Consider the following 19,359-nt stretch of genomic DNA (forward strand, 5'->3'; position numbering starts at 1 on the left):
AATTGAATATAACCCATTAAACGGACTAGTACAAGGAGTTGTTTAACATTAGAAAAATGTTGAAAGATACTTTTTCGATTGATGTTCAAGGTTTCTTTGATAATAATAATAATTTTATTCTAAAGGAAATTGGAATTGTATTCGAAAAAGATCCAAACTTGAATAATAGTTTTTTAATAGAACCACCATATGATTTTACTTTGCTAAATACAAAATCTCGAAAGACTGCAATTTGGTTAACCAATACACATCACAAAATTTTTTGGAACGATGGAGAAAACAGTTTTTCACAAACTCGAAAGTATCTAAGGACAATTTCAAGCGGAAAACAAATTATTTGTAAAGGTGTGGAAAAGAAACGATTTCTACAGACGTTTTTTGGGAGTCGTCAGCTCATTAATATCGAGGAAATGGGCTGTCCGTCATTAAACAGGTTTAAAGGAAACCAGTTTCCCTATTGTGAAACACACCTTAAGGGCGGGGCTTGTGCTCTTAACAATGCATACATTATTTTGACATTTTTTAAAAGTAGCTCCAAAACAATAAAATAATTTGTTTACATCATTTTAAAGTTGAGACTAGATGTGTAAGGACCTACAAGAAAACAAAATTTAAAAAATCAAATTTCATGAGGAAATTGACGTATGCAAATCGCCGGAATCAAAGCAGAAAATTAATTTCTATATATAATAAAAATGTTCACAATACCAAAATAAATGAATAAATGTATTATTATGCTACAAAATAACGTGATTTCAACCCCTATTATGGGAACGTATTAGAGCTAGCAGTCAGCAGTGAGGTCGTTGGCGTGAGGCCCATGATCTTGTCAATGAGCGTGCGCCTTCTGGGTTGTGCATGTGTCCCTTTTATTTCGGTCAGGAGGTCGCACATACTTTGCTGTAGGTGGGAAAGGAAAGATCTTGTCAATTTATACACACAATCATACTCAGGTAGTTTGGTAAAAATCATTTCGAGTTTGGGAAAAATCAAAGATTTTCATTTGTTGAATTTCGAGAATGCACATTTTTGGGTAGGTTAGGTTAGGTTAGGTAGGAGTGGTTGGAGATTAAAAATTAGTCCCCTCACTTAGGCCACAATGGGCCCCTTGTGATACCACATGATCTCTGAAAGATCCGTTTCCCTAGCTCATGGGTTATCTGCTTTCGCGAAGTATTCTGTTTTTCTCAAGAAACATAGTAGTTTTTGAATGCTTACGTCCTGAATGGCCGCTAGGCTCGGAAGTGTGTAGCTACCTAGGGTTTGAAAGCGCTTTAGGTTATGCGCCGGGCAGAAGCATAGGAGGTGTTCGATGCTCTCCTCTTCGTCTATCTGTTTGCAGCTGCGGCAGAAGTCGTGGTTACTTAGACCCAGCCTTATCGCATGAGTCCCTATAAGACAGTGGCCCGTGAGGGCATTTAGGAGAGTGGAGATGTTCTCCCTGCTACATTGTAGGAGAGTTTTTGTTCTTTTCGTGTTGTAGTTTGGCCATGTGAGTCTAGAATTGTGGCATGTTGAGATTGAGTTCCAACGGTTGTTGGAAAGAGTATACAATCTCTGCCTGAGATGGAGCTTGCAGGTAGCCATGGGCATCCCTACCGTGTCCTTATCGCGAAGGTCGTCTGCTATGCAGTTGCCCTCAATGTTGCGGTGTCCAGGCACCCAGATGAGGTTGATACTCATATGAGTGGCCATCTCGTTAAGAGATTTGCGGCATTCAGAGATTGTTTTTGAGCTCGTTGTGTAGGAGTCGAGGGCCCTGAGGGCAGCTTGACTATCCGAGAAGATGAAGATATCTATGTCTTGATGTACAGACGTGTTTAGGTGGGTAGTGGCTTCCTGAATTGCTATCACTTCCGCTTGGAAAACACTACAGTGGTCTGGTAGGCGGACTTTTAAGTCTAGTTCGGGGGAAAAGACTCCCCCACCTGTTTGGGAGTTAAGCTTGGAGCCGTCCGTGTATATGTTTACGGCGTTTACGAATTGATGTGGGAGGTTGTCCCAGTCTGAACGGGTGGGTATATAAATTTTGTATCTTCTTTCGAAGTCGACTATGGGTGGGACGTAGTCTGTATAACGTGGTAGGGGTGAATGCTTTGATAGGATATTGGAGTGACCCGTGGAGCCTGTTGTCCATGCCGCTGCTTCACGGAGCCTCAGCGCTGTTGCAGAGGCCCAGCTTTTGGGAAGTAGGTCCAGGGGTTGGAGATCGAGAATTGTATTTAGTGCCTCAGTGGCGGTAGTGCGCAGCGCCCCACTGATGCAGAGCTCTGCGCTTCTTTGGATCTTGTGAAGGATCCAAAGGTTACAGTTTTTATCTAGAGAAGGCCACCAAACGATGTTTCCGTAGAGTAGAATGGGCCTGACTATTGCTGTATATAGCCAGTGAACTATCATGGGGGAGAAACCCCACTTCCTCCCTATGGCTTTCTTACAAGCGAAAAGGGCTATGGCCGCTTTGCGTGTGCGATCTAGGATGTTATCAGACCAGAGGAGCTTTTTGTCAAGAATGACACCTAGGTACTTTGCTTGGTTGCTAAAGGTTAGGCGCGTTTGGTGTAGTTTCGGGGGAACTAGAATTGGTACCTTGTACTTCCTTGTAAAGAGAACTAGTTCGGTAGTCCAAAGCCAGCTGTCCACCGGGAGAGGGTGGATAGGGCTGTCTCCATTAGATTGCAAAGGGTTTGCTGGAATTTACCCTGCAGTAGAATAACCACGTCATCCGCGTGAAAGCAGTTTGTTGACCACTAAAACCCATAGAAGAGGTGAGAGTACGCCCCCTTGTGGGGTTCCTCTACTGATGTTCCTGGTCGAGTGGGCCGGTCCCATAGTGGAGTGCACTACCCTGCTGGTTAGCATGGTGTGTATGAGTCCCACTATGGGCCGCTCAATGCCCAGTTCAGTCAGAGCACAAGTAATCGCCGTTGGGGTGACGTTGTTAAAGGCGCCTTCTATGTCTAGAAACGCTGCAAGAGAGTATTCCTTATTGCGGAAGCCTCGTTCTATACTGTAAATTATTTAATTATCCGTGCCGGGTGGCGGCTCCTCCGCGGCAGGGGTAGAGCCGGTAGGTGATATATCCGTAGGGGGGTGGCAGTAGAGTACTGCCCGCTGATTGATTGTTGGCGGCCACCAAGATTGGCAGCCACAGCGGAGTCGGGTGGTAGCTTCGACTCCCTTGCTTCTTCCGAAGTATACGGTGGGAGATACTTATCTCCGATGTCACGCCCCTTAAGGCACGATAACCAAATTCGATAATCAAAATAATATAACGGCTAAGGCCGGAGTTTTATGAACGAGCTGGAGCTCTTTATTTCAAATCCAAGTTAAAACTAAACTTAAGATTGAACAAAAACTCATGCATAGCCGGGTGCCCGTGGCAGACCGCTGACCTTGCACATTTTGCAAAAGTCATACGATCGTTGTCAGCCAATGAAAAGGAGGCACGGCTCGGAATGGTACAATGTGCTGGCTCAGCTCTAGGGCCAATAAGTCGGACCCGATTTAGGGTGGACCATGCATGAGGGAGAAATGTAATAATAATATTGATAATAATAAAAAGTGATTAATACTAGAGAATGGTAAACATGATAAATGATTAACATTAATAAGGTAAGTAAGAACTGGCCTGCTCAGCCTAAGCTGGGGGTTGGTTGTTAACTACTCCCCCCTTAAATTGGACGCCGTCCTCGGTGACAGCCAGTTCGTCGATGGACTTTTGTAGCTGGGCTGCCTCTCGTTTGCGCCTGCAGTGTTGTTGGAGCAGGACCAAGCCGCATAGCATGAGGCTGACGGCAACTCCTGCGGCGAACCAAATCCTCGGGGAACCTCCATCCGACACGTCATCCCGTAGCTCCTGCAGTAAACGCAGGTTATGCTCGTTCATCCGCTGTAGCAATGGTAGACTCAGTATGTGATCGTGTCCCGTGATGTTAATTGAGGGGGAGGCCGCAATACCCGGGCTCATATTCACTGAGTGGTTGAGGTTCAAATATACGGAGTCGTTGATCACCGCCTTTCTCTCAAAAGTAATGAGGTGGGTCCCTATTATGGTCGTTGTGGGACCGTCATCGATGGTAATCCTCGTCAGTTTCTCATTAATAATAATTACTCTGTCGTCCACAATTGTAAGGGGTTCCAGATTGCTGGGCCGCGTCCGGCATGTAGCCGCCCCGCCTGCATGTAACTGCTTGGCACAGGTGTCTTGGGGCGCTTTTTTGCAAAATGTGGCCAAATTGGTAGAAGTGCAACCTGAGACTGCTAGGATTCCGTCGTCACATTCAGCCACGATGTTGTTTTCTATTTGTAGCATAGTATGGTAATGTGCAACAGGGAAGAGCAGGACCTTTTTACAAATACGCTTAACTCTAGGATACTGGACTATAACGTGGACAAGAACATTATTTTGAAGAATTTTAATCTTAGATACATCCATAAGGCTAACTATAGGGACCTCTGTTAGCTGTTCGTCGAAAATAGCCTCTAGGTCATTGTGATTAAAAATGGTAGGATTGATGATATTATTTTTAGCAAGAGTGGTGGTGATCATGCAATTCTGGATTTCTGATATTAACATTCTATTCCTGGCAAGGAGTGTTTCATACATTTGGCCTAAGTCGACAAGCCCGTCCCTCTTCTCCCTGAGTATCTTGTTTACTGTGTCTGTGAGAAGGTTGATGTGCTTCTGTGTCTCTGTGTTAATTACAACCTGTCTGTTATTAGCCTCGATAAGCGACGCTTGATTGGTGTTGATTCTACTTAAATCTTCCGCGTCGGGTGTACCCGCTACGACCTTAAGGACTGAGCCCAAAAAATCAAGGCTCCTGGCCATTCTATGGTGTATCTTTAGTTCCTCCAATAGGTTTTGAGCATGCTCAATGTCCACTTCCAGCAGCTTCCTCATATGGGACTGTGGGAACAGTTCTAGCATTTTGATTGTGGAGTCGATAATGATGGCAAACTCGGACAGATTTGTCGAGTGCCTGACCAGGCCGTACTGTTCCCATATTAAGACATTGCCATCTAGCACCGGGATGTATTTAGCGTGCGAGAAATCAGTGATTCTCGCGCTCGCGGTGGACAGCAGTATGATGCATATAATGGAGAGCCTGTGGGAATTTAGCAAAGATTGGGTTTTAATATAAGGGCGAATGTGGCGAGTGGAGTGCCTACCTAATGTTGTCCTTATGGACCACCCTCCCCTTAATGAGAACAGATGTTCCCAGATCTGCTTCTACACGCTCTTCTGAATAAAGCGGTGTCAATTTATTCCCTAATCTTTTGTTGTTGCGAAGGTGTACTCTTTCGCCGACTTCGAAGACTCTGTTTTGCCTAGAAGGATTAACCCTATCTAGGTTGGATTGTTGTGCTTTGTCAATCTTGGCTTTAATTGCCAGCTTCATCTCATCGCTGCTTGCGTGGATGACCTCTATCGGCCTAGACTCTGTGACCGAATGTAGCGACCTGTTGTATTCTATAGTAGACCTCAATATTAGTTCCACAGTGTCCTCGATTTTTTTATCAATTTTGAGGCATCTGGCAATTTCCGCCAGGGTACTGTGAAATCTCTCAACTTGGCCATTGGAGCTACTGTGTAGCGGTGGCGCATTGACAACGTCGATGCTGTATTGGTTTTTCAGCAATGACGTGATTGTCTCTGAGTTAAAGGAGGCCTCATTGTCGCAGTATATAGTTTTGGTGTTAGAGTAAAAATTTACTAACTGAAGAATAGGTGCTCGATAATCTATTATTGCCCTGGAAATCAAGGGCTGTACAATAGCGAATTTGGAGAATTTATCAGTGCAAGTTAAGAAAATTTTTTTGTCGGTCGAAAAAATGTCGATATGCAACATTTCCCCAACGTATGATGGGATGGGCGTAGTTCCCAATTCCTGTTTCTTGAGATGGCGGTCGTATTTGGCTTTATTGCAGACCTTGCAATTTGCGACTACTTCGCTAGCTAATTTTGACATGTTCGGGAAGTAATAATCCCGGAGAATTTGTTTTGCGTTCTCCTGGGCAGCCCTATGGGCGCGATTGTGCTCGGTGTTAGTGATTTCCAACTGTTCATTAGCGTTGGTTATGTCACTGACAAAGGTTTTACAATGCCAGAACTTTGTCGCAGGAAATTCCTGCCTCAAGGCATGTTGGATGCGAGCTAGGGTAGGTAAATCGCAGTGAATCGCGTTCACAACGTTGGCGTTGATGATCTCTTTAACGGATTCAACAAGCAAGTCCTTGTTATTAAAATTGATGATATGACGAGTTCTGTTTCCAAAGACTATGAAATCTCGCCGAAGCGGATGGTCCGCTTCTTCCAAAATAATTTGGTTTCTAAAGCAGTTAAGAGGATTATCTGTGGTATCTATGGTGTACGAGAGTGAAAGCTCACTATGCACCGTAGCCGCGTCAGACTGGGCTTCAGCCTCTAAGTTATTCAGGGGTTGCCTTGATAATGCGTCAGCTACCAGGTTTTGTTTTCCGGGTGTGTAAAATACTTTCCCGTTGTTCTCATCAATGAATGCTTTCCATCGCTTGATTTTAGCGTTGGTATTTTTGTCGGATACCGCATACGTGAGAGGCTGGTGGTCTGTGAAGATCCGTACCTCATTGTTACCGTACAGGTAATTCTGGAGTTTGCCTATTGCCCAGACTATCGCCAATAATTCTCTTTCGTTTGTGGCGTAGTTCAGCTCGCAGTCTTTTAGCGTGCGTGAAATCATAGTAATAGGTCTTTTATTCTGGGACAGTACCGCGCCTATTCCACTCGCTGAGGCGTCAGTGGTTAATTCAAACGGTGATTTGAAATCAGGGGATGTCAATATGACATCTTCGGATGCCAAAATGTTACGAAGGTGGTCGAATGTATTTCGCTGGGTTTCATTAAACCTGACAGCTACTTTTTTCGACATATTCTTGCTGACCGTCTCGTTTTCCCCTTTGAGGATGGCGGTCAGGGGTCTAGCAATAGATGCAAAGTTTTTTACAAAGCTTCTGTAATAGCTCGCCAGGCCTAGGAAGGACCTGAGGCTAAACAGATTTTTTGGTTCTGGGAACTCTTTTATTGCCCTAACCTTTTCTGGGTCTGTTTTTGTCCCTCCTCTGGTAACAATGAACCCTAGGAATTCAACGCTCTCTTTAAAGAACTTTGTTTTTTCTCGTGCCACCCTCATGTTGGCATCGAGTAGGCGCTTAAGCACCGTGTCAATATGCTTGACATGTTCCGTTTCATTTTCGGAAAAGATGATAACATCGTCAACGTAGACGTAGCATATTTTGCCGATTTCTTCCCGCAGCACATCGTCGATGGCTCTTTGGAAAATACTCCCTGCGTTTTTTAGGCCGAAGGGTAGTCGGCAGAATTCGTACTTCCCACCATTAACTGAGAACGAGGTTTTCTCTCTGTCCTTTTCAGCCAGGTATATTTGGTGGTACCCTGACTTCAGGTCTAGGGTAGTAAAAAATTTGGCTTTTCCCAAGTTCGCTAGAATCATGGGTATGCTCGGCATGGGATAGCGATCGGCGACTGTTCGCTCGTTCAGCTTCCTGAAATCGATTACTAATCGCTTCTTTCTACTGCCATTATCATCAGTCCCTTTTTTATCAACTACCCAGGCAGGGCTGTTGTATGGGGATCTGGACGGCCTGATTATGCCGTTTTGCAGCAGTTCTTTGATTTCGTTGTTTACAAAGTCTGCTGCCCCCATAGGGTAGGGGTATAACTTGGAGTAGACAGGTTCGTCACTCGTAGTTCGAATAGTAGCGATGACCGATGTGTTGAAGGTGAGCGCCTCGTTAGAGGTTGAAAACACCTTAATTCTTTTCAGAATAGTTTTTTTGAATTCGGCTTTAGCCGAACTTGGCACCACTATGTCATCGATTTTGGTGAAATTGACATTTTGACAGTCAAAAAATTTGAGCTTTTCAGTGACATTTGCATATTTTATCACGCTGCTGCCTAGGTTCCATGCTACTCCTGCTCGCGTTAGCGAATCGAAGCCTATTATAGCATCGAACGTGCTAAATGTATCCAAGAGGAAAAATGGGACGTCTAGTCCAAAAATGCGCATTATGCACTTGTATTTGACATCACTGGAGCCGTGAATAGAGCTCACAGTGAAGGGGGTTTCGACCGGCATTACGTTTCTTAGCTCCTTTACGGGCTTCACGTAATTTTTTGCCGCCCCGGTGTCGATGAGAATTTTTATTGATTTGCCAGCCAACTGTCGCTCGACGAACGGCAGTCGGGAACGCTCCCTAAAAAATGGAGGAGGTCGTTAAGCTCGGCGGAGTCGCTATCTTCCTCGATGGTGGCAACCTCGGCCTCAGCTGTGGTGGCATAATCCGTCGCCTCCTGTTGGGGTTGGGCTATATTGTTGACGCGTTGGCGTCTTTGGCCTGATTGACGCTGGGACGAGTTCTGCCTTTTGTAGTTGTTGTTACTTTGAGGCTTTCCCCAGCTTGTTTCTTGTCTAAATCTAGCCGTTGAGGGGTCTACCTCCATGGGTTGAACTTTATCCTGGTCTAGTGGCTCAGTATCCCTGTGCTTTGGCCAGGGATTGTTCTCATGAGATTTATTTTGGTTTTGTTTAGGGACAAAGTGCGGATTCTTATCCTCGCCTCTCCATTGCTTTCCCTGACTCTTACTATTGCGCCTGTTGCCCTCATTGCAATGGGACTTGTCTTCTATAGCTTTCGCGTAGGATGCCGCGAACGCACTTCTCTCAATGCTGTTCTCGGCCTCTCGCGCTAACGCTAGTGCAGACGGAAGGTCTTTGGGTTGTGCTGGCAGCACGAGTGACTTGAGTGGTCTTTTAAGCCCTGCAGTGAACGCATGAAGGGCATCATCCCTAACCTCCTTATTTAGGATAGTTGCTGTGTCCGAGTTATGTGACATGACTATTTTGTTAGTGACAAGCGTGAGTTTCCTCTCGACCTCGTCATAGTATGCCATAAGATCGGAGTCTCCTTGCCGAACCATTTCTAAATTTTGCCGCAGCACTCTCAAGGACGTTTTGTCCGCATATGTGCAATCTAGTCTGGCTATAATTGCATCGAAGTTTAGCACTGTATTGAGTGACCGAGTGAGTAGTGACCGAGCGGGTCCGCAAATTTTGTTTTTAATTATGACCACGGCCTCGTAGTGTGCCTCGCTGCCGTCGTATTTCTTAAATACCTCATAGGCATCTGATGCAGCTTGCCTCCACGAAACATACTCATCGTGGCTTCCACTGAACGTTGGCAGAGACTTTACTATGTCCAACTTGACATCGCATCTTACTGCAGGGTTTGGTACTACTCTTTTGTAAACCTCCACCTGCGGCGCTTGGACTGACAGCGCGTTAACCTGTGTTCTAACCGCATCTAATTCTGTGGTGAAATCGATTCTTAACCGCTCCTCTTGTTCGCTAAGAGCGGCGCTGACCGCATTTGCGACAATCTCTTGGACCATTTCTGCGTTCATTTCTGGTTGATCTGTGTCCCTAACTTCGGGGCGAAATCCTACTTATTCGCTACTTTCGCTATCGTCGCTATCAATTTCCTGTTTTACTTCTCTATACTCCCAATTCATTGGCAGTTAAAGGGCGCGAGGTAGATACGAGGATTTGACGATTGGGCTCAAGACAAAAGGTTTCAACGGGCCACTTTGGTGATTTAAAGTCGAAAAATTTAGCGAAAAATAATAGATCGTCACCTAAAACACAAAGATGTTGGATTAATTTTTCCCAAGAACAAAATTAAAATACAGAACGGTGACAGCAAGTATAGGTCAATTCGACTGGGTATATTATTAGCACAGACACACTGGATAACTTTGGTACGAAACTCAATATAAGCACAGTAGGTAAATTTGTAACAAACAAAGGGAGAAAAACGACTGGGCCCTCTGAATGCGTATAGGAACCAACCTTAACAAAGAAATACAATATTCCTTTGCATAATTAAATCGTGTAAATGTCGATCGCCTTGGCACCAGTGTGCGTTATTTGAGACGTATGGTTTCTTTTATTATAATGCACTTAAAAAAAACCAGATCGAACAAAATTAAATCAACACGCAGAACATGGAAGTTTATTGTAATTTAATATTTGAATAATTTATTCACATAAAAATTGCCAGTACGAGTGTACGTAACTTGAGTTATATGTATATTTTTTATTTGCCACGCACTCATAAAAATCTGAATCAGAAATCGAAAATCGAGTCACTTTTTATACGTAAAAAATTCTTATTGCTGGGCGTAGGAAATTGTATGGCATATGTGTGTTGTGTATGTGTAGACCTTGGCTATTGTCGGCGCTCAGCTACTTACATAATTTACAACTTCAGGGGTGGGATTCGAATATTAGTAATAATATTAATCCGTTGGGCGACAATTATTTAATTATCCGTGCCGGCTGGCGGCTCCTCCGCGGCAGGGGTAGAGCCGGTAGGTGATATATCCGTAGGGGGGTGGCAGTAGAGTACTGCCCGCTGATTGATTGTTGGCGGCCACCAAGATTGGCAGCCACAGCGGAGTCGGGTGGTAGCTTCGACTCCCTTGCTTCTTCCGAAGTATACGGTGGGAGATACTTATCTCCGATGTCACGGCCCTTAAGGCACGATAACCAAATTCGATAATCAAAATAATATAACGGCTAAGGCCGGAGTTTTATGAACGAGCTGGAGCTCTTTATTTCAAATCCAAATTAAAACTAAACTTAAGATTGAACAAAAACTCATGCATAGCCGGGTGCCCGTGGCAGACCGCTGACCTTGCACATTTTGCAAAAGTCATACGATCGTTGTCAGCCAATGAAAAGGAGCCACGGCTCGGAATGGTACAATGTGCTGGCTCAGCTCTAGGGCCAATAAGTCGGACCCGATTTAGGGTGGACCATGCATGAGGGAGAAATGTAATAATAATATTGATAATAATAAAAAGTGATTAATACTAGAGAATGGTAAACATGATAAATGATTAACATTAATAAGGTAAGTAAGAACTGGCCTGCTCAGCCTAAGCTGGGGGTTGGTTGTTAACTTGTACACTAGAGAGTGGAGGGCGGTGTCGGTTGACCTACCCTTACGGTACGCATGCTGTGCGTCAGAGAGTAGGCTATGGTCGATGGTTAGTCTGATATGGGTGTCGATTAGTCTTTCCAGGGTCTTCAACAAGAAGGAAGAAAGACTGATCGGGCGGAAGTCCTTTGGGTTGGTGTGGGAGGGCTTGCCGGCTTTCGGTATAAAAATTACCTTAACGTCCAGCCACCTTGTTGGAATATGGTTTAGAGCAAGGCAGCCGTGGAAGATGGCTGTCAGCCAGGGAAGGGACATATCTAGTGTCCGTTGTAACTGGGCCGGGAAGAACCCATCTGGGCCAGGTGATTTGAAGGGCTTGAAAGAGTTGATAGCCCACTGAATGCGGCCAGGGTTTGAAATGTTGTCAATACTCTGGTCGTCTAAATTCTCCTCTATGTGGAGGTCCTCCACTACATGGGTGTTCTTAGGGAAGTGTGTGTCCAACAGTAGTTCAAGGGTTTCCTGACTGTTTTCCGTCCAGCTGTCAGCATTGGTTTTAAGATAGCCAATGGTTGCTGGAGCTTTAGCTAGAATTTTTCTGAGTCTGGATGCCTCCGCAGTAGATTCTATACTACTGCAGAAGTTAGCCCAGGCTCTTCGTTTTGATATTCTAATTTCCTTTTTGTATAGGCTTAGTTTTGTATGATATAAATTCCAGGTGGATTCGCTATTGTTGTATTTAGCTTTATTGAAGTAAGTTCTACACTCTCTTTTAAGGTTCGCTAGGGTTGGGTTCCACCATGGGGGTTTGTGCTTTGTCTTGACTGTTCTGCTTGGGCAAGCCCTTTTTAAGGCCTCACCACAGATATCAGTAAAAGTGTTAACTAGGCTATCTAATTCTTGACGGTTGCGTATATGTGTCGGAGGAGCGAGTAGGTTCCTGTTGAGGAGATTTTTATAGTATCCCCAGTTGGTTAATCTTAGATTAGTTATGTTCTCGGCGGGAGGATAGTCTAGACTTATTGTAAATTCTATGTATCGGTGGTCCGAGAATGAGTGTTCGATCCCCACCTTCCACGCGTCTAGCTGGTTAAGTAAGGGATCAGATATTAGAGTAATGTCTAGTACTTCCCTCCTATTTCTAGTGATGAAAGTTGGGTCATTACCTTTGTTGCAGATGAATAGATTTGATTGAAGGAGATAGTCGTAGAGTAACTCACCCCTTTCGTTGGTGTTTGTACTTCCCCATTGTGTGTGGTGTGAGTTAGCGTCCCCACCCAGGATGAGTTCCTTAGATGAGTGAGTGCGTATGAGTTCTTGTGTAGTGGTGTTTGGGTAAAAGATGAGGAAAAATCAAAGATTTTCATTTGTTGAATTTCGAGAATGCATATTTTTGGGTAAAAGAAAAAGAGGAAAAACTATATAAAATTTCCTTATAAATTGTGTAAGCATATTTAAAAGGGTAAGACGAGATTGTTGACTTAGATAGACAACATGCATTCACTTAAAATAAATATCTTTCTGAATGTATTTGACGGAATTCTGTTCAATGCACACTATGTACGGCTCCAGTTCATACAATCAAAACTCTTTGAATGTGATGGAGGTAATATGAAAATATCTATTCATGGAAAACCGAGGGAGTTGATACTTGTGTATGCCATCGAATTTCGGATTACAAAAAGGAAGCACTCAACATTATGAATACATACTATAATCTAGAAAAAAGAATGAAAAAGATTAAAGAACGTAAAATAAACCAAAATAAATGAATAAATGTATTATTATGCTACAAAATAAACTTCTGACTTTTTATTTCGAGTTAAAATTACAGGTAAGGAGAATGGAAAATATTTCCTTGACTGAGATATGTCGGCTACTTGCGAGTTGTTGCGCGGTCGTGATTTCAACCCCTATTATGGGAACGTATTAGAGCTAGCAGTCAGCCGAGAGGTCGTTGGCGTGAGGCCCATGATCTTGTCAATGAGCGTGCGCCTTCAGGCTTGTGCATGTGTCCCTTTTATTGCGGTCAGGTAATTGACAGGTGTGCATGTTCGGGTAGCTCTTGCTTGAATCCCGTTTATGACATGTTTATGACCCATTTGTGGAAAGGAGAGAATATAGACAATTTACCAGTTAAACCTTCTGGGGCGGAAACAAAAATGTGTATTTGAAAATATTCCACATCTGAGAATCATTAACTTGTGAAATTTATTTTATTGGGGTTCTTTTGATTTCTAAATTAGTTTTATAATCATAGGAAACATTATTCCCCAACATGATCGGACATGTTCCTCTAAGATAACCATCTTTGAATACTTTGGGTGTGCGACCTTTCACACGTGCACAGCAACACCTGTGATAATGAGGCAAAAGGGTACGTGATCACACCTTTCCCCAACATGATCGGATATGTTCCTGTAAGATAACAAGCTTTGGATACTATGGTTGTGCGACCTTTCTCACGTGCACCTTTCTCACCTGACTATTAATTGCACAGAATGAGGGGAAGGATACATGATCAATATTGTCACATGGGGATGTGGGGGCGTGGACATGATCGTGACATTTTTATGAGTTCAAAGTCCATTAAAATCACTTTATTTATTGGATTATGCTAATTGTCCCAGAACCCGCATACGTAAATGAGTGGGGGTAGGGGGGCGGGGGCCATTAATATGCTAATTATATACTACTAATAAACATACTAATAAAAAAGTTGTTCCTATTAAAACATGGACTCCATGGAATTCTGTAGCCATATAAAATGTTGACCCATAAACTAAATCAGCAATAGTAAATGGAGCCTCAATATATTCGTAAGCTTGTAAAATTGTAAAATAAACTCCAATAATACAGTAAAAAGTAAACCTTGAGTAGTTTTACAGTTACAGTTACTCCTGAAGCTAGTAAAATAGCTGTATTTAATAAAGGAATCTGGAATGGATTAAATGAAATAATTCCTAAGGGAGGTCATGAAGCTCCTAATTCAATTGCTGGTGATAGTCTTCTGTGAAAGAAAGCTCAAAAAAAACTAACAAAAAATAGAAATTCTGATAAAATAAATAAAATTATTCCTCATCGTAGTCCAATAGTTACAGCATAAGTATGAAGCCCTTGATATGTATCTTCTCGTGATACGTTATTGATAAACTGTTAAAATAGTGATAATATTACCTAATTAAAACAATGAAATATCATATTGATGAAATCATTTTACTATGCCTGATACAGTTGTTATAGCTCCAATTGCTCCTGTTAAAGGTCATGGGCTATAATCAACTAAATGAAAAGGATGATTTGAATTCTGATAAAATAAATAAAATTATTCCTCATCGTAGTCCAATAGTTACAGCATAAGTATGAAGCCCTTGATATGTATCTTCTCGTGATACGTTATTGATAAACTGTTAAAATAGTGATAATATTACCTAATTAAAACAATGAAATATCATATTGATGAAATCATTTTACTATGCCTGATACAGTTGTTATAGCTCCAATTGCTCCTGTTAAAGGTCATGGGCTATAATCAACTAAATGAAAAGGATGATTTGAATGTGTAAACATTAATTAAAATTAATTTACTTCTCTAGAGTATAAAGTTCTTAATACAGCAAATACATATGATTGAATTATAGCTACAGCTGATTCTAAAACTAATAGGGCAATTTGAGCTATTAATAAAAATTTTACTAGTAAATAAGATATTGAAGGTCCTGTATTCCCTAATAAAGTTAATAATAAATGTCCAGCAATTATATTAGCTGTTAATCGAACAGCCAATGTTCCCGGCCGAATAACATTTCTAATAGTTTCAATACATGTGGGAATCGTTAGATTCACAATGTTTTATTGGGATAAAGTTTAAACATAGAAGTGCTTAGATTAATTTTACAAAGGTCTTTTTATGTCACATGAATTGTATTGTTGTCTTCACGAACGCTAAACAACGACTCCCCGCTCACTCGTGTAGGTATCGGCGGCATTAAAAGAATCGAGTACTTTATCGAGGATTTCAGATTGCGAACTGATTAAGAGTTGCCATATAACTTAACCCGCTTCAAGTGTGCCGTATAATAAGCCCACCAGATTCAAATCCTACATTCGGCCCTCCTGACTGTTCATTCGCCTCGAATGGACCTGACCAAGGTTTCTTGTACTCGGAAACCGCAGATGTTTTAAATGGACCCTCTGAATTACCTATACGTTCTACTTCGTACCGCCCATGATCCTTTACTGCAACAATCTTGTAGGGCCCTAAAAACTTCCCCTTAAGCTTTAATCCGACACCATACTGAGTTCTTTTGATTGCTACCAAATCATTGAGTTGATAGACTCTTTCTTGTTTCCGCTTCAAATCAAACGGTTTCTTATTCTCGTCTTGTACCTTTTTGATGTTCTCTCTGGCTGTTTGGCGAAACTTCTCTCTTTGTCGTCTAGATCTTTTATCGCAAACTCCTGCATCAAGTCCTTCAGTTCATGGCAGCCGGCTAATCGCATATCAACTCCAGTTAAAAGCTTGAATGGCATAATCTTGGTGCTTCTCGGCTCAGTGCTGTTGATAATTTGCTGAACTCGTCCCACGTATTTATACCAAGCTAATGGACTTTCATAGCTCAGCTTTGCTAGCATTGGTACGACGATCTTGTGAAGTCTTTCGACTTGGCCATTTCCGCGTGGTACACCTGTCGCTATAAGCAAATGCTTTATGTTGTGTGACTAGCAGTATTCCTTAAATGCGAGAGATGTAAAAGCAGTGCCTCTATCGGACACTATGCGGTTAGGATTTCCAAAATGTACGGCTTGCTTATCCTGACAGTTTAGAACTTCGTCTACACCAGTGCTACGAGTTGGGTAGAGCCAGACATATTTTGAGAATCCCTACTATGACAAGGATGTGGTTATATCGCTTGGTCGTCATTTCCATGGGCCCGACGTGGTCGATGTGGTATGTAATGAAGGGTAAATCGCCTTTGTCAATTGAAGTTAGAAATCCCTCTGTCTATCCGGCTTTGGCATTTACGATTATGCATCTGATGCAACTCTCGACGATTCGACCTGTTTTATCTTTGAGCTTGGGAATGAAATACGACCTTTCGATTATATCCTGTGTCTTTCTGGCAGAAAAGTGCCCTATAAGTGCGCTATGCGCGCTCTGAATTATTTCATTTTCTATAGTCGAAGGTACTACGACCAGCTCACGAGTCGGATCTTTGAAGAGAACGTCATTTTGTATATAGAAGTCCTGGTATGCATCCTTTTCTACAAGGTTCCGAACTGCTTTTGTCCAATCATCATTAATTTGGGCTTCCTTTAAGCGATGAGTAATAGATTCTGACAAAAAGAAACATGAGACTCGACTCAGGGCATCAGCATAACGAGTTGACATTTAACTTAACCCGCTTCGAGTGTGCCGTGTAATAAGCCCGCCAGATTCAAATCATACATTCGGCATTCCTGACTGTTCATTCGCCTCGAATGGACCTGACCAAGGTTTCATGTACTCGGAAACCGTAGATGTTTTAAATGGACCCTCTGAATTACCTTTACGTTCTACTTCGTACCGCCCATGATCCTTTACTGCAAAAATCTTGTAGGACCCTAAAAACTTCCCCTTAAGCTTTAATCCGACACCATACTGAGTTCTTTTGATTGCTACCAAATCATTGAGTTGATAGACTCTTTCTTGTTTCCGCTTCAAATCAAACGGTTTCTTATTCTCGTCTTGTACCTTTTTGATGTTCTCTCTGGCTGTTTGGCGAAACTTCTCTCTTTTTCATCTAGATCTTTTATCGCAAACTCCTGCATCAAGTCCTTCAGTTCATGGCAGCCGGCTAATCGCATATCAACTCCAGTTAAAAGCTTGAATGGCGTAATCTTGGTGTTTTTCGGCTCAGTGCTGTTGATAATTTGCTGAACTCGTCCCACGTATTTAAACCAAGCTAATGGACTTTCATAGCTCAGCTTTGCTAGCATTGGTACGACGATCTTGTGAAGTCTTTCGACTTGGCCATTTCCGCGTGGTACACCTGTCGCTATAAGCAGATGCTGTATGTTGTGTGACTTGCAGTATTCCTTAAATGCGAGAGATGTAAAAGCAGTGCCTCTATCGGACACTATGCGGTTAGGATTTCCAAAATGTACGGCTTGCTTATCCTGACAGTTTAGAACTTCGTCTACACCAGTGCTACGAGTTGGGTAGAGCCAGACATATTTTGAGAATCCCTACTATGACAAGGATGTGGTTATATCGCTTGGTCGCCATTTCCATGGGCCCGACGTGGTCGATGTGGTATGTAATGAAGGGTAAATCGCCTTTGTCAATTGAAGTTAGAAATCCCTCTTTCTATCCGGCTTTGGCATTTACGATTATGCATCTGAGGCAACTCTCGGCGATTCGATCTGTTTTATCTTTGAGATTGGGAATGAAATACGACCTTTCGATTATATCCGGTGTCTTTCTGGCAGAAAAGTGCCCTATGTGTGCCCTATAAGTGCGCTATGCGCGATCTGAATTATTTCATTTTCCATAGTCGAAGGTACTACGACCAGCTCACGAGTCGGATCTTTGAAGAGAACGTCATTCTGTATATAGAAGTCCTGGTAAGCATCCTTTTCTACAAGGTTCCGAACTGCTTTTGTCCAATCATCGTTAATCTGGGCTTCCTTTAAGCGATGAGTAATAGAGTCTGACAAAATGAAACATGAGACTCGACTCAGGGCATCAGCATGTTTCATGTGAGTCCCCGACCGATGTTCGATCTTGTAGTTGAAGTCCTGAAAATATAAAGCCCAACGAGCTACGCGAAGAGGAACTTCCTTTTTGTTCATTGTCATTTTGAACGCATTACAATCAGTTACGATTGTGAACTTTATGCCTTACACATAGACACTCCACTTGACTAGAGCTCCAATAATAGCCAGTACTTCTAGTTCATACGAATCGTATTTTTCCTCGAATGGTGATGTTTTTCGGCTCATGTATTGGACTGTCTACGGGGTCCTTCTGCAGTAAGACTGCGCCAAAACCGTACTTGGACGCGTCTGTGTGGATTTCCGTTTGTAAGTTAGGATTATACAACTTTAGGACTGGTTCGCTAATAAGAGCAGTCTTCAGCTTTTCAAACGCAAATTGTTGTTTCTCTCCAAATTCATACTTGGAAACGCCTCTCAGTAAATCCGACAAGGGCCTGGCAATGGATGCGTACCCGTTTATGAAATTTCGGAAGTAAGAAGTCAGACCAAGGAATCGCTGAATCGCTTTTTTTGTCATGTGGTGTGGGAAACTCTTTCACATCTTGAACCTTTTCTGGACCTGGGGTTATGGTTCCAATTTGAATGATGTATCCTTGGAACTGTACTTTACTGTGAAATATTTGGCACTTACTCCAGTTGATACGTAAACCGTTCCGAGAAGCAACCTGCAAGACATCTTTCAACTTAGCAAGTCCTTCTTCAAAGTCTTGACTGGGTATGATTACATCGTCCATATACACAACGACAACATTAGTGGCGATGAGCTCCCTTAGAACTGCCATGATGAATCTTGTGAAAACCGCAGGTGAGTTTGATATGCCAAATGGTACATAAAGGAATTCAAATTGTCCAGATTGGGTAACAAATGATGTATATTTTCGAGAGCCTGGTTCAATCGGAACGCGGAAGAAGCCGTTTGTTAGATCCAAAGTAGTGAATATCTTGGACCCTTGCAGCTTGTCTAGCACGGTCTCCATATGAGCCATCGAAAAATTGTCTGGGATAATTTTCTCATTTAGTTTTCGGTAGTCACAGCACAGTCTCTTCTTTCCGTTTTTCTTGGACACCAAAACTACCGGCGATGCGTATTCTGAGGTACTTGGTTGGATGATTTTCTCTGCAAGTCAGTCCTTGACCTGATCGTCAACTGTTTTCTGGTCATAGACAGGTAAACGACGTGGATGCTGATAGACAGGTATTTCATCCTTCAAAATGATTTTCATTTGTACCGGAGCATATGCGTTGCGCTCGAGTGCATACTCTTCAATCAAACTTTTGGCCGCAGACTGCTGTGACTGATTTAAATGGGATAAATCAACGTGATCCGAAACTGATGCCTGTTCTGCACACATGCCCTTAAAGTCTTGCAGAAACTCGGACCCGAAATTGATATGTTTATCTTCGTTACTTTTGGATTCATTCCGTCGCATAAACTCAGTGCCTTCTTTTGTAGCTTTCATGTCCATAATATCAAGGATAGTTCTGCCCAACCACGTGAAACTCCACCTTCATGTGCATGTTGTCTATTTCAACAGGAATGACAATGCTCCCAAAAATTAGAACTTGACTCTCGCCTATTCCCGTCAAACACTTTTCTTT

The sequence above is a fragment of the Drosophila subpulchrella genome, unplaced genomic scaffold (assembly GCF_014743375.2).
Source record: "Drosophila subpulchrella strain 33 F10 #4 breed RU33 unplaced genomic scaffold, RU_Dsub_v1.1 Primary Assembly Seq72, whole genome shotgun sequence".
Lineage (NCBI taxonomy): Eukaryota > Metazoa > Arthropoda > Insecta > Diptera > Drosophilidae > Drosophila > Drosophila subpulchrella.